Source organism: Fringilla coelebs (genome assembly GCF_963513975.1).
Source record: "Fringilla coelebs genome assembly, chromosome: 10".
Taxonomy (NCBI): Eukaryota; Metazoa; Chordata; class Aves; order Passeriformes; family Fringillidae; genus Fringilla; species Fringilla coelebs.
The window spans coordinates 9023594-9038886 of NC_140036.1; the positions used below are offsets into that span (position 1 = coordinate 9023594).

General features: G+C 45.3%; 1 protein-coding gene across 1 annotated transcript in view; it reads right to left on the reverse strand.

Moving 5' to 3' along the window:
- Positions 1 to 15293, reverse strand: part of DOCK10 (dedicator of cytokinesis 10) — a gene marked incomplete at its 5' end in the record, with an annotated part of 140721 nt that overhangs the window by 107579 nt on the left and 17849 nt on the right. The gene's annotated exons all lie outside the window — the stretch shown is intronic.

The window sequence follows — 15293 nt, forward strand, 5'->3', positions numbered from 1 at the left end:
TCCCCCTGAGATGCACAGAAAAAACCAAGAACAAAGCCACCCACACCAGGTTTTGCAGCACACGGTTGACCACACTTAATTTTATGCTGCAGGTGCATTCACAGGATCTAGTCATCCATTCATCTTTCTGCACAGCTGATGGTTGAGCAGCTGCTACCAAGAGAAGTGACTCCTGTTACCACATGACCTTGCTTTGCTGCCCAGAGGTTACAGAGCAACAGAGACCCTCCACATACACCAAAACCAAATCGTTCTGATGGATGGAAGAGTATGAAGCATGGAGATAAAGGTTCAGAGATATAGCTCTGTCTCTCAAGAGCAGTGAAACTTTGCATAATGCTTTTGTCTGAAATGCTCAACTGAATGCTAAACTGGCATTCTGGTTTACTTAAACTAGGTTTAGAACAAGTGTATTAAGATTGGTGCTGTAAAGGAGAAATTTCATGGAAGTGAGAAATATCAGGAACAGTTCTGTTGCACTCCATGCTCATTTCCAATCCAGGCAGGGATGGAAAGTCAATGCTGAAGTCAAAGCAGAAGATGATTTTACACTTTGGGAAGGGGGAGACGGAAGAAGAACAAGGGAAAAGAATTTAATGTCAGTGAGGAAGAGGCATACTCACACTGAAATAAAGCCAAAGCTTTTGAAGAAAACAAGGTGGGAGGCAAAAAGCAGCACTAGAATATGATATATCAAGAGAGCAATGGTGGATAGCCCTCTAAAATCAAGTATCTGACCAAAGTTTAACAGCAGTGTGCCTATTTAATTCCAGATGAGAAGAAATTTCCCTCTTGGCTTCTCTCTCATCACTTAACTCTTCCTCTCTTACACACTGTCTTCGCCTCGACAGCCCTCCCTGCCAGCAGCTTTTTCTTTGGCAGTACTTTTTGCTGGCCAGTGCTCTCTGAGGGCCCTGGTGTCTTTATGGCTCCCTTCTGCACTCAGCACACCTCTTACAGGGCAGAACTGCTTCCAAGCTAAATCAATATCCCATATTTGTGGCCAAAGGCCTGAAATGGACTCTGGACTCAGCCATATGCATTTCAATCCAGTTCAGTGCTACTCTGAGGATTCTGTAGGAATCCTCAGCAGGAAAAAGAGAGCCCAGCCCAGCTCTCAGGGCTGCAGCCAGCAGTGAGTTAAGGCCAGGGAGAGGCAAGGGCTGAGAGCTGGCACTAATATCGCTTTTCTGAAAGCATGAGCTTAATATACTGTTCCTTTGTGCTCTTCTGGAGGCAGCTGCAACTGCCCCTAAGCAGCCAGAGAGACGCAGTCTGCCACAGCCTGGGCCAGGGACAGCGAGCGCACGGTCAGATGTGAGTGCTGCTGCCACCACGCTGCCACCACACTGCCACTGTCCCTGCTGCCACCACGCTGCCACCGTCCCTGCTGCCACCACGCTGCCACCGTCCCTGCCAGGCAGAGGCTGCCCAGCTGCCCTGCCCACCGCAGGCTGGGGCTCCAGCAGTGGGTCCCTGCAGGGATGCTCTCGCTGGTAATGCAGTGCAAACACCTGTGTTGTGCTGGGAGTGGGAATGGAGCATCACAGGGGCGTTCTGCACTCCTCTGGCAGACAGACTGCCTGTGCAGCCCCAGCCTGCCTCCAGTGACAGTGCTGCTAAACCCAGAGTGTGAATCCTGCCTAATGGAGATTGGCTCCTTGTAAGGCAGCAGGGAACCACCTGCTTCTCAGCCAAGACGCTGCAGCAGTTTTATCCCTGTTACCACTTAATTATGTAGATAAATTATGTAGATATGAACTGTCAACCTAAGCCACTCCCACAGCCTGGTCAGTACAGTGCCAGCAGCAGCCACACATCCCAATACCTAAACCTCACTGGGGGAAGCAAAAGACCAAATTATTTGAACAAAATCATGAGTCTGGAACTCCTTGTGCAGCTCAAGACATGCATAAAAAAGTCCAGAGATACTCTGAAGTTATACCTAAAGGCTGCTGGTCCCAAATACACACATACATGTTTTATACTTCTACCCAACATTACACTGTCTTCTGTCAAAATGAAAGAAAATACCTCTACTGAATGTGAAATGCATTACAAATCAAGTCTCCAGAGCTTCAAAGATATTACTTTAGGTGGTTCAGCCTGCGTCTAGGCATTTAAATCTATGTTAGTATTTTAACTATTATTCAGTTTATCTTTTTGTTATAATTCATTCCAGTATTTAATATTATGATAAACACAGGAGAGACACAAACAAATGCAAAATCTGTGCTCGTGGCTGACTTGGTGTATGAGTGCACCACACCACATTCAGAGCTTCAGGCTACTAGAACCACTGCCCAGCCAGTTCCAAAATCCCAGACTACACAGATCACTTGGATCTTCTTCTCCTACCTTCCTCTGTGTGATGATCCAAAGAGCAAAATGACAAAGGGAAACACAGAAAGCTTGCATTTGCTAAAGCCCATGGGAGCTGGAGCCAAGCTGAACTGGAGAGCATCATTGACAAAACTGTGACAAACCGAGCATGTGTGTGCACAGCCCTGTCTGTACATGTGCCTGTGCCTCAGCACTGTGCCTGCAGATGGCCAAAGCCTGAAAAACCTGACTTGTCTTTTTCCTGCTTTTCTTGTGCAGGTTTGTTTCTCTCTTTGTATTCTTGGCTTTAATCAAGTTCCCATGCCTTTCTATAGGTCAATTTTCTTCTCTCTCAAGTAGTATTTTGAACGCACATCCTAAATTGGGATGTTTGTGAAATGCATAAATCACCTTCCCAAAGCACTCCCAAGGACTGAGACTTACAGACTTTCTGTGACTCTTTAATTTCCTACTCTTTCAGGTAGGCATTGCTTAAAAATAAATAGCTTACTTCTCTCTTTTTTTCCCTAGGAAAAAAGATAATAAATTCCTCATATATAGGAGAATGTTTTCATCACTTTATTGCTTTGAGCCCACACTCTCCATAAGCTGTCATAAAAAATTTGGTTAACACATTCATAATAATTACATTTCACACACTGTCATGCTATACACATTGCTGCAACACTAATGAAAAGTGAAAGCTATATAAAACATTGCTCAGAGTACCAAAGTCAGATGGAGAGGATTTGTTCAGTGGTAAAAGGCCACTTTTAACACCAGCTTTTCTTGAACCATATGCATACACTACATGGTACTGCAACACTGAGGAATGAAAACTGACCCACATTTCCTCCCCTCTGTAAATAAGAAACTCTTCCCAGAGCCACAGCTGCTGTCTGAACAGGTAAACACCAAAACAAAGCCAACATCCTGCTGAGGAGCAGCAAGGGACACTGTCCCTGGTGCCCAGGGCAAAGAAGGGCTGGCAGTCACTGCCTGAGGGGCACTGGGCACAACACACAGAAGCTGCAATGGCCAAAATCACTCTGAAGCAGAACTGCATTTTGTGCATCACTTACTTCTCCTCTTTACACTCTAATGTTATTCATTTATTCAAACATGGGCCTGTTTCTGTTCCTGCTGAGGTCAAGTGCTGAAGTGGAAGTGAAGGTCAAATAAAGCCCCATATGCTTATTGTTGCTTAAAAGTGTATTATACATTGAAGCTACTGACTTGAGCTAAGAAGTCATGAAAATTTTGAGGTTTTTTTTTCATTTTGTAGCTCTGGGTAATCTTGCTTTGCAAAGACAATCCCTCCTCCAAGACACTGCAAGGAAGGAACACCCTTCTGTTCCCAGGGCTGAGCCTCCAAAAGGCTCTGTAATTCCCCACCATCTGAGTGTACACAGACACATTCCCACATTCAAAACCAGTAAGTTAGGAGTCAGAGATCCTGCAATGCCTAGAGCTGCCACCCATTGATAGCACTTATATTGTATAGGCCTTCAGGAGAGAAATGCACACAAATGACATGAGTGCACAATATTATTTCAACTAAAATTTGAAAATTAACACAGACTGTACAACAAAACTTAAGGAACACAGTTCTGGAGGCAAACTTCAATACTAGATGATGGAAAATTCTCAAACATTAATTTACAAACTAAGTGACCTGAGAAGCAGCTTGGGCAGCATTAATGAAGTGAATATATCTGTGTTCAAGCTAGTAAGTCAGCTCAAGTTACACTGTTTAATTCAAAATGCAAAATAATCTTTACATTTTTATGCAGCTTATTACCAAGGGCAGGAAAGCTGGGGGTGGGAGAAAGTAGGATCATAACCTCAAATACACTTTGCTCTTATCACACAAACCTCAGCTGGCACAGTTTGTAATAAATTGCATGAATAAACCCAAAGAATAACCTACTAGATAAAGCTCAACTTCAAGTCACAAGTTCCAAATGCAAACCATCATCTTGAATGTTAGTGCCCCCCTTAAAACACCAAACAGCTCTACATAACCCATGTACTTCATTTCTTCCTTCAGGCATCTTCCTCTTCTCCTTTCTGCTGTGGAACCAGCGTGTACAGCCATTTGCATTCACTCGAGAAAGGTTTTTAGTACCTCAAACCTCATCATCTCAGTCTTACTTTGAAAGGCAGTTCTTGCAGACATGCTCTTAAAGGTACAGAAAACAAGGGTCAATTAAATCACTGTCACTGAACAAATTGATTGAACTTGTACACTATATTAGAGGTTGTTTGGACACTTACTTTCCATGTCTCTGGCACATTCCAGGATTTCATCCTAGAGAAGATGACACAGCATAGTAATTGACAGAGAATTTACAGTTTTCACTTTCCAATATCTCTCCCAGCTCTGTGGATCCAGTCAAGAGCTAAAACTAATGATTTATCTGTCTTGCCTAAGGGTAAAACCAGCTTTCTAAACTAACAAACAGAAGAAAAAAATTCTCTCTGAATAAAGACATCAGTCCTCATGTTCTGCAAGGACCAGAACGTTAGAAATGCCTGTTGTGATTCCTAAAGGCTTCACACAGTGATTAGTAGGTTGCCATTAAGCAATAGCTGGAGGCTCTGCTTGGGACCTCTTCCTTTCTTTTCCCATAGAGTGCACCCACAGAATCTCCTGTTTGAAGTGCCACTGGGAAAAACAATTCCTAGAAGAATATCCTACCAGGATGCTCTGCTTCAGTGACTAACAAAGGAAAATGGGGCACATCCCTAGAGGTGTTTATTTACCTGAAGTATTTTAGAGCAGACTGCTGTTCTCTCTGATTCAGGGTTGCTTTCTGTTACTTTTGCTGCACACAGGACAGGCAAACTTGCAAGAACAGACCACAGAGCCTGGTGACTTCAAAAAGCTGTTCAGCCAGAAGGCATAGTTTGTCTCCTGAAATCAATACCAAAGGCTCCCCCTTTCAGCAGGGCACACAGAGGCACAGAAGCTACAGAGGAAGACCATTTCATCTGAAGGCATGAACAGACAGAATGCCAGATCTTCAGCTAGCAGGAGCCAAATGATCACACCCAGGCCCATCAGTGTACTTCTGGTATTCTGCACTTGAGATTTCCTCACCTCTCCTCTTTGGGCACTCCAGTTACTCACTGCCCTCAGACACGAGCACTTGGGAATCTCATTTGGATCAGTTTAGCTCCTGGCATCTGCAAATGTGCATAATGGCACTGGGAACCAAACACTCTTTTGCTCATCTACATAGTTGCCTCCACTCTATTATCCAGACATAATCCTCAATGATCTACAACAGACCCAGGGGAAAAACTAATTTGTTGGGACCATAATGTGTTATATTAAGGCCCAGTAGCCTCTAGCTCTCTTTAACATGCTGCTCTTTTCAGTAACATGAATTCAGATGGAAACAGGACCATCCATTCTGCCACAAAGTGCTCTGAAGCAGCACTTTTTTCTCAGCTTGCCAGGTCTCCACATCATTCCTAAGCCTAACTGCAAAGTTTAATGGCAAATTCATTTAGATATTTACATTCATTTAGATATTTACTGCTTCAAAACAAAAGCATGGTAATAGTACACATCCTGAAGAGATAAAGTCAACCTTTGCCCAGCAGCTTTGTTCGCAAGTGCCTGCCTGCAGCTACCCCAGCCTCAGGACAGGGCTGGACCACTCCTCCTCCACTTCTCAAAGGGGCTGAGAGGGAGAAAATGATCCCAGGAAGCTCCTGGGGAAGGGCAGCCTTTTGGCAGGACCAGCACCAGTGCATTAACCACTGACAGAGAAAACCTAAGCCTCTGTTAGTACAGCTGGGGAATGAGAGAAAACCTAAGCCCCTGTCAGCACAGCTGAGGTGCTCTCAGAGCCCACATCCAGCATCAGCTAGCACATCACCTTGACCAGAATGTTTCTCCTTCCACAGCTCCCTCCACACTGCAGGGTAAAGCCTCCCCTCCCTGAGAGCCCAGGGACCTTTGCTCTTGGAGCCCTGATCTCACAGGAGTTACCACATAAAAAACACAACTCAAGCTGCTGATGAGTATTTCTGGGTTTGGCAAGGCTGGCACAGTGTTTGCTGCCACAACACCCAAGACTACCCTTTTCTTCAAGGACTGAAGCAAGTGACACAGATGATCCATACTCGGATGTGCTTCCAGACACTTCTCACCTCATCACGCCTGAATTTAGGAAGGACACATTTATTCATTTAAATGCTGTTGAGGTCATTTATTTTACCATTTAAGTGGGGAAAAAAAAGTTTGTTGTATAGACGTAGATACTTTTAGAGCAAAAGAAGCTTTAACATCAGATTGACAATGATGAAATCAATTTCCTTCCTCCTGATGACCATGCAACTCCCCCCTGCACTGGAGAATACCCTCAGCTGATACACAAAGCACTGCTGAGATTGGGTCCTTGCTACTACCGTTGCCATGACTGCACCACACACCTCTCCATGGGCAGCAATGCTCTAACTCAAAACAGCTGCTCAGGACAGCTATTAAATTCTCTAATGGTACCCTCTACCACAAGTTACAGCCCTGGGCGGGACCAGAGTACCATGGGAGTGCACTTTGAACTTCATCAAATCTCTACCACTTAAATGATACAAATGAGTGCCCTGACAAACTGACAAAAATATTATTTTGAGTGTCTTGGTAATATTTTTATCAAGCGATAGCCACAGAGTAACAAATCATTGCCACCTCAGATGCAAACCACTCCAGGGTTCTGGAAATGCTCACCATATGTGTATTTGGCAAGGAAGAGCAGTAACTAGGCAGTAAGTGTATTCCTCATTCTGAAACAGTGATTTACAATCAGGAACAACCCAGTCGCTTATTCCTAATAAACCTATCATGCTTATTATATTCCCATGACAAAATAAAAATTTAATTCAGGAAGACAATGACGCTCAGAGACAGCCAGCCTTTCAAACCCTCCTTCATTAAAGAACAGAGGCAACTCAGTAACCTGGAAAGCAGTGATCCAGCAAACATTGTGCTGCTGCAAACTGTTTGAAGCAAAGATATATGGGAGCTTATTTGCATATAACTTCATATGAATTCCAACAGCATCCTGGGTGCAAGTAAAGATTGGTTTTTTTGTTTTGTTTGGCTTTTGGGTTTGTTTTTGTTTTTATGATGAACAGACTTAGCAAACATTTCCTAAGCTGTCTGCTGTTTGGAATTCCAAGTCTGAAATAAAGCATAACCACGCTACCAGCTCCAGTGCTGCCTATCTCACAAACAAAACGCACCAACAATTAAATAAAAGAACATTTACTTTACACAGAGCCTATGTGCAGCTTACAGCTTCACCTATGAAGTAGCATTATAGATACAGCAAATCTAGCAACAGACGAACCGAACTGACAAACTGCCTGTCAATGCTCCCTCTCTACAAATATATACTCAAAGGAAAAAAATCATCCCATAACATCTGCAATAATAATTCTGTCACCTCTCTCTTGGTTAAAGTGTACCATACCATTATGATGAGAGTCCTGGGTCTGCTCATTTCATCATCACTATCCAGCGGCAGAATTTCATGTGACAACTCCTCTCGTCGCCGGCGCCTGCAGATATGTGGACAGTTCCTCTGTACCACAGAACGAAAGGCTTGGAGCAGAACAATGCTGGCAGCACAACCCATATCTGCATCCTGAAGCCTACAAAATAACTTCTATGTTTATGCTATGTTTGAAAAACAGTGGCTCCTTGTCCCTGAAAACAGCCTACAGTGCAGCTGCAGCCAGCTCGCTCTCCAATCGCTTCCTTGAGCTCTGATCATCTGATCACAACCAAATAGCTTGGATGCAGACAGAGGAAAGATTTGATCCACTGAAACAGAAACACACGCAACATTACGATGCTTTCCTCTCCCTCCCTCCCTCCCTGCTCCTGAATTCACATGAGAAAATGCACTCCCTCTCTTGTACAATCATCCACCTCCTCCGATTCCAGTTTCACGGAACTGAAAGCATTAAAATTCCCAGTTCAAAAGAGCCAGCTGTTCATTAAACTCACACAGAGGCATCCACAGCAACTGGCTGGATCAGTTTAAATACCTTCTTAAAAAAGTCATACGTAGCAAAAAAGCCAATATCTGCAAAGTTATTAGCTCTCATTATCAGCACTGCTGGGTTTAAAACACTTTGCCTAAGGGTTTTTTTACCACACACACAAAAAGCTCACAGAGGGACTTGCCTACAATGTTTTCACCGCTTCTTGTAATTTTCTGAAAGCGAGTTCATTTGAGTTGTAAATGTAACAAGTGGCAAAAAGGCAGAAATCTGTGTGCCTCATCCAGCTCACGCTGAAACAACCGTGGCTCAAGGCGAAGCAGCCGCTCTGAAATGCCTCTCAACAGCGGGGCTGTTCTGTGCTCCTACACACAACCTTCTGCCTTCACAGAGAAACATCTTTACACCTACACAGGGGCAGGGTCTCACGCTGAACCACACAGTGATGACCTGCCCAGAGGGTGAGAAGAGAGGGTTTCTGTGTGTTATCAGAGTGTGCAGGCTGGGGGAAGCTGCTGCTGGCAGCCAGCACTTGCCTCTCTGGCTCCTGCCTGGCAAGTCATTCAAAAGCAGGCAGGGATGCTCGGCAATCACATGGCTGACCTGGAAACACAGCAAGCACTAATGGGAGAGTGTGTAAGATAATAGCACAGGAGAGGAAGTTAGCACTAAAAATACCTACAGAAAATGGATTTCTCCTACACATTAGGAAAACTAAAAATTTCCAATAGGGTTTCCAGAGCAGCTGCTTTTAAGCTAATATGTATAACTTTATTATATGTGCACCCAAAACCATGTTTACCTTGCATCAAAAGGTTTTCGTTTCTAATGAAGGCCATGAAAAGTTTTGTCATCAATTCCCACGGGGGCATAATCAACTTTATAATGTCTGTTAATGAGATATTTGTAAATAATACCCTCTTTTACAATCTGAGCCAGGAACTACACTGAAAACTTTTTATGGAAATACTTTCTCTGGGCTTAAGTAGAGTTTAATTGCTCAGCAATCTGGCAAAAGACATAATTCTAATTAAAGCATTTCCCAGAAAAGGTAAATCCTTTGGATCTGTCCTTTAATAACAACAAACTCATCACCATTATTTCTTGCCTTTATTTCTTTAGAGCAAACAGCTTTAAGTGCATGTGGAAAACAGTCAGCAGCACTGGCAGGCACTGCACAACCTGACTCCCAGCCCTGCCAAGGCACCCACCTGGCTCTTCCTCCCCTTGGATCCTCCTGGGCACACCCTTCACACGCTGGTGAGATGCCCCTGCCCCTCCAGCAGCAAACCCTGCAGAGGGGGGCTCCTACCACACTTGTTAGTCTGACTTTGCTAATGGGATTACAAGGGCACAGTGGCACAGCTGAGTAATCCCTGCACCAAACCAGCAATCCTGCTGCTGCTATTGTTTGTGTTTTCATCAGCCCCCTGCCTACTCCAGAGCTGCAGCTGACACCTTGGCCCCAACAAGGATGCACTTGGCAGCTGGGACACCTCCATTCCTACTCTAATTCCAGCAGCAGCAATACAGCCCTGGGTAACATCTGCTGCTGGCTGTTATGGCAACTGCTCTGCTGCCATGGGGGCTGCTAACACATCTCCTGCCTGTCTGTACAGCATCCTCCTTCACTCACCAGTGCTCAGCTGGGAGAGTTGGCAGCGTTTTTTTGAAATTTGGTTTCCATAGCACAGCCCAACACAGTCGCGCACGTGCACGCACGTGTGTCTAGAACAGCACCCTAGGGCTCGACCCAAAACTTCCCTTTGTTCTCAGAGAGGAATCCCATTCATGCCAGGGGTCTTTGGATCACACTATTCTCTGCCAGTAGCCTTAGTATCTTCATTACAATTATTTGTGGATTAAGCTATTATTAGATACAAGTAGAAATGACACAATCTTGGCATTTTGGCTCTTTGGAGAGAAAAATGACACTTAGCCTGAAAGCAAGTAAACTAACAAGCCAAAGCCAGCTAAAGTAGCCTCCAGCTCTTGATCAAAATTCAAGAACTGAAAAACAGCTAATGCACAGGGGAAAAGAAACCACAGAGGAGCTAAAAAAAAAAAAATCTCTTCTGTTTTAAGGAAATCTCACAGAGGCATGAGCTATGATTGGAAAGGAAACCTCCCAGCCACTAAAAATGCCTGGACACATACAGAGTATCAACAGCTTTGTTTTACAAAGGTAGGGATCTCATTAGAATACATTATGTTTATACACCAGTTATCAACAGTGTTAGTTACTCTTACAGTGAAGCATTCAGCACTATTTTGTGTTAATTAGCACTTTAATCCAGAAACAAAATTCAGTGAAACCCCCTGGGAAGCAAAATACTCCTTAGTGCAAGCAGCTCTTTAATTCCCCATTATGAAGGCTGTGGCAGCCATGCTGGGCTAAGGAATATGCACACTGGAAACCTTCCACTGCCCACTCTCACCCCACTCTCACCCACCACTCCCTTTAGCTATGCTACACAGACACGTAACAACAGCATCATGGTTTGTGGGGACAGGCTGGGAAGGAAACCACAAAAGGCAACTCAGTGTAGAAAAGCAAAAGAAAAATTAGACAGGCAAGACAATTGTTTTAACCCAGAGGACTTCAGTGACCCAGTCCTCAGCAGCTCCCAGGGCTGGCTCTGTGTAGCAGCCGAGCTGTGCAGGAACAGAAGTGGGTCACACTTGCCATGTCTTATAAAGTCCATGATAAGAAAGCAGAGTTCAAAGGCATCTGTATCCTCGAGCTTACAGCTATTCCAGCCTCAGCTTCCACATGAAAGAGATGCCAGCTCTGCAAAGGGGCAGCCAGGGCGTGAAGAGGGAAACTCTCCTGCACTAAGTCTGTACCAGACAGTTAATGCCTTCTCCTCCAAGCATTGGGTTATTTCTCTTCCACAATATTCCTGTATTTCTGTTCCTGCAGGCTGCAAGATTTTCTAAAGATGCTACCAAACATTTTCTTACACACCTATTTCATACCTCATTAGCACACCACATTAAAAGCTGTTTTCCTTCCCACAGCTTACTTTATTCCATTAATTTTCCTTGCTCTTTGTGGCATTTGAATTCCTGTGATCATAATAAACAGGATACATTCTATTGGTATTTTGGTCTTCAGCTGAGGGCTTTAAAGAGACAGGCAGAAAGGCAAGAGAAGATCCTTTAGTGAGAGGATGACTTGTCAAATTCAACACTGATCCTTCTCCCACTCCCAAAGGAGGCTGTGCTCTTCTCAACAAGGAGGATGGCACGGCTGCAGGTTAGAGCCCCCCCTTTGCCATGAGACCTCACAGCTGCCAGCATAACAGGCACCATTTCGTTGGGTTTTTTTTTTAATATGGGAAACAAGCCTGCCTCTCCGTGGTATTTTTGAATGACATATACTGGGAAGCTCCACAGAAGCTCTTGTAGTGTGACAATCCTAAAGCTGCAGTGGCAGGGGAGCCCAGGAGCCCTCAAAATGAGCAGGAACACTCCTGGAACTGCTTACAGCAGTGTGCTTAGTCTGGCCCACAGAAGCCTCAAACCAGCAGCAGGAACTAAAGGCAGCACAGCAGTACAAGCAATAAGAACTCACTGATACAAATGCTAAGGCTCATGCCACCAGTTACCATTAAAGTTACCATTCCACACACATCATATGATGTATGTACAGATGATGAGCAGCTCCCCAGCAGCACACAAACAACACAAGTGGCCAGTGGCTGTCACCCACAGCTCCACACATAGACCCACAGTTTATAGTGAAACTTCTCTTAAGTTAGTCCATACAAATAGCGGATAAACATTTGAAGCAAGACATGACAAACAAATTACAGTCTCTGCCTTGATGCAAACGAGGATCACTCACATTTTGGTAAGCTCATGTCTCATTTCTTGACACTGAAATATTTATCACCCACCCTTTCAAAACAAGAAGAGCTGATACACATTTTCTTAGCAAAGGTCTTTGTCTCCAGTATTTATTTTCATGAAGGCTTGAAGGCACTTGCAAAGAAAGCAGAGAGGAAAAAGTCTGAAAGACACCCAAGTCTGAAAGACTCTTATGCTTTGTTATTCCAAAACAAATAGGGGAACCCTAACTGGCCCCCAAGGAATGAACATGGAGACCCAGCTCAGACACGTGCAGTACTCCAAGAGATGGTCTTCATGGCAGGCAGTTTAATGAGACAAACCCTCATTAATGGGCCTCTTTTCCTTGCACATCTTACCCATGAGGAAAAGCTCTAAGTACATATGCCTGAGTAGAAGCTCAGGTCTTTCCATGCACTTTTTTCTTATGACCACAGCCTTAAAGCAATGTGGAGGATACCACGCTAGTGTGGCATCTCTCACTGCCACAGAGGCAGCGTTTCCAACACACCTCAAGGAGCAGCCCTGTCTTCTCTTTCCAAAAGCTATGTCCCAACCCTTTCACACCCAGCCCAGAGGCCAACAGGAGGCTGTGCAGGGCTAAACTGAACCACTGCTGCCATATGTTTTGAGGGAAGAGAAAAAAAAAGTGCTTTAAAGGACACATGGGGATCCCACATTTACTTCAAAGATTATGCAGTCACAGTGGTACAAGCCATAAATAGCACCTGTGCCTTCCACTCATAACATCCCTCTTGCACTCATTTCAAAACATTCACCCATTGTATCTTGAAGTGTTGCTGCAAAAATGGTTAAATATCAGAAACACTGAGGTCTCAAAGAGCAGAGGGGGTGACTAAGAGTCAGAAAGCACAGGCTCTCTAATACTTTAGTTTCCACCAGCTGCTCCTGAGTGACCCAGAAAAGCAGGCATTTACTGCAGGAACCGGTCAGCACAAATCCTGAACCATTTACAGCTGCTTCATCTTGAAACTGTTTCCTTCTCACAAGGTTATCCTTGACCAACACAAACGATTAATAACACACAGGTTACAGCAAGCAGAAACCCAGGAGTGAGAGCAGAGGGTTGTGACGGTGTGAGAGCGGCTGGAACCACTCAGCCCGGTCATTTCTGCTCATTGCCCCTTCCAGAGCCAGCGATGCTCGCCCTGCTGCGGGCGGGAGGAGCCGGCAGTGCCACCGGGCTGGTGACACCGGGCTGCAGAGCGCCGGCAGTGCCACCGGGCTGGTGACACCGGGCTGTAGAACACTGGCAGTGCCACCGGGCTGTAGAACACTGGCAGTGCCACCGGGCTGGTGACACCGGGCTGCAGAGTGCCGGCAGTGCCACCGGGACGATGGCACCAGGCTGTAGAACACTGGCAGTGCCACCGGCCCAATGGCACCGGGCTGTAGAACACTGGCAGTGCCACCGGCCCGATGGCACCGAGCTGCACAGCGCCGGCAGTGCCACCGGGCTGGTGACACCGGGCTGCAGAGCGCCGGCAGTGCCACCGGGCTGGTGACACCGGGCTGCAGAGCGCCGGCAGCGCCACCGGCCCGATGGCACCGGGCTGTAGAACACTGGCAGTGGCACCGGGCTGGTGGCACCGGGCTGTAGAACACTGGCAGTGGCACCGGGCCGGTGGCACCGGGCTGCGAGCGCAGCCTGCAGAACGCGGGCGTCTGGCACCCTCTAGGGAGGAGCACACGCAAGACCAGCTCACAGCTGCTGCTTCCCCACTCACCTGCTCAAAGCGGGAACAATCGCTACGGACACGGCAGGAAAGGGAAAAAAGTCAGGTCAGCACAGAAACAGGCTTCCCATGAGTGCCTGTGCTTGTGCTGCCTTTCTCTTATCAATATTCCTTTGTTCTTTCACGTTGATGTCTGGTGCAAAGTCCTACACAGACTCTTAATTGCTACCACACGGTACGTGGCCCAAATACAGGTTTCCCCCATTAGATCTTCCAGCTGATTCCATCAACAAATTGCAACCACTTGAGAGAAAAAGAAAACAAAGTGATAAAACAGTCATGTAAGGACTTCCAACAGGCTGGTCTACAATCCTGTATCTCTGGAGCTTCAACCTCTAAAGAGGTTTCTCAGAATATTCTCTTTACACAAAAAGTGAAATAAATCTGTAATCTGTAATCAACGTACTTCAGTGGCTTCTGGACCTACCATGGAACATTCCAAAATGCAGCTAAGAGCACTGTTGTGGTTTCCTTAAGCATGTAACAGGAAAAGAAATCTTGGACTTCAAACCAGGAAAAATAACTACTTAACCTACAAAGCAAATGTTTGTTTGTTTTTAAAAAGAACTTTTATTATCCCATAAAGCTGGTGGGGAATTAGTTGGAGCTACCAAAACTCATCTTTTCTTTGGCATACAGTTAAATAAAAACATAACATATTAAGATAAACTCTGTGAGGAGTTTTCACCAGAAGTTATAACCCTGGCTGAGCTCAGACTTCCAAAGCAAAGATTTTACAGATAAATCACAACAGAAAAAAAAAAGCAGCCACCACCCCACTGGTTCCCAAAAAGAACTAGTAACAAATTATTATCCTCTTTCAGAAAGATTCACATTTAACTTCCACATAGCCCCTCAAACTGCATTATCAACAGCTGATCCTGTTTCCAGGTGACCTCCATTTCACTAGCCCAATGAGAGAGCATCTTAGAAGCAAAACTGGCATGGAGGAAAAAAAACCTAAAAGACCACAGTGCCTGTTTTCACTGTAGCAGGTTGGTTTTGTGGCACTCCTTACAGCTAAACAGAGTGCTACACATCTGTTACCTGTCACAGTCCAAGATCTCCACGACATGCACAAATTCCAAAGCCTTTTTCTAGATGTTTCACAAATCAATTTTATGTAACCAAACACACCCAGCTACATGGCAAGGTGCTCTTCCCACAGAAGAGCAAATGCATTCTCCATTTGCTGCCCTGGCACCAGTCCTGCCACTGATGGAAACACTGGAAGGAGCAGCAAGCAACAGGGGAGACCAGGCAGGAACACCCCAGGGCACAGGGAGACAGAGATGTCAGCAGCCACTGCTGAGGCTTTAGGAACAAGATGTGGGTTTGGAT